Below are 1,227 nucleotides of genomic sequence, written 5' to 3'. Positions count from 1 at the left end.
CGATTTAGCCCTTGACACGATTTCATGTAATACAAAATTTTTTAATTATAAACTTACACTTATAACTGATAGATCAATGATCTGAATTTTATTTAATTAAAATAAACAGTGTAGATTTTATTTAATAGAGTTGTAGGATGAATTAGCTAATTAACAAGCATCTAATTAAACCCCCACATTATTCCGGGAAATAAACAAATCACGTGGTGGGAAAATCTTCTTTACGCTAGAGGACGCACCTTTGGCGACAGAATTTATGCACAAAAAGTTAACCTCAAATCTCATTTGTCAATTATGTCTTAATTTAATGATTAAAACTGAGATCTCATTCATCAAATATGTAAATATCTATCTCACTTTATATAAATTTATTATTATTTATTTATTTTTATTATTTATATTGATTAAATTCATACGTGTTATTTAATTTATTGAAATATCGATCTAATTATATAATTTTTTTAAAAAAATCCCTCTGGTTCAATTTCGGTCACAAAATCAAGCTAAGTACTCATAAATGAGTTTAATTATTAATTTTGACATAGCTTGTAGTTGTGGTCATCCATTTTCCCATCTGTTATGCGGGTCCAAGCGTTCAATGATGAAAAATTAGGCTAAAATGCATAAAAATTCCTGTATTTTACACAGTCAGCTAAAAAATTTTCTTTGTTTTAAAAATTGATTTAAAACAATTCTTGTGTTTTCTTAAACTTAACTCAATCATTCATCTCCATTAAATCTAATTAATAACGTTAAATTTTTAACAAAATAACAGCCTTACTTCATATATATTATTTTTTATTTTAATAAACGTTGGATCTATATTGATTATATCACAACCATTAAATCTAATAAATTAATCTTAATCGTTGAATTTTAAATTTATAAATTCTTTTTTTTTCTTAAACTTAACTCAATCATTCATCTCCATTAAATCTAATTAATAACGTTAAATTTTTAACAAAATAACAGCCTTACTTCATATATATTATTTTTTATTTTAATAAACGTTGGATCTATATTGATTATATCACAACCATTAAATCTAATAAATTAATCTTAATCGTTGAATTTTAAATTTATAAAAAAAATTAAGAATTCAAATTTTATTCATAAAATATATATTATAAAAAATTATTATTAAAAAAACAAAATTAACACCCAGTCCCCAATCACCGCCACCCCCCTCCCCAATCACCGAACCCCCACCCACTACCCCCCTCCCCC

The sequence above is a fragment of the Sesamum indicum genome, linkage group LG9 (genome assembly GCF_000512975.1).
Source record: "Sesamum indicum cultivar Zhongzhi No. 13 linkage group LG9, S_indicum_v1.0, whole genome shotgun sequence".
Classification (NCBI taxonomy): Eukaryota; Viridiplantae; Streptophyta; class Magnoliopsida; order Lamiales; family Pedaliaceae; genus Sesamum; species Sesamum indicum.
The sequence above is the reverse complement of the archived record's forward strand: the minus strand, read 5'-3'. Positions refer to the sequence as shown.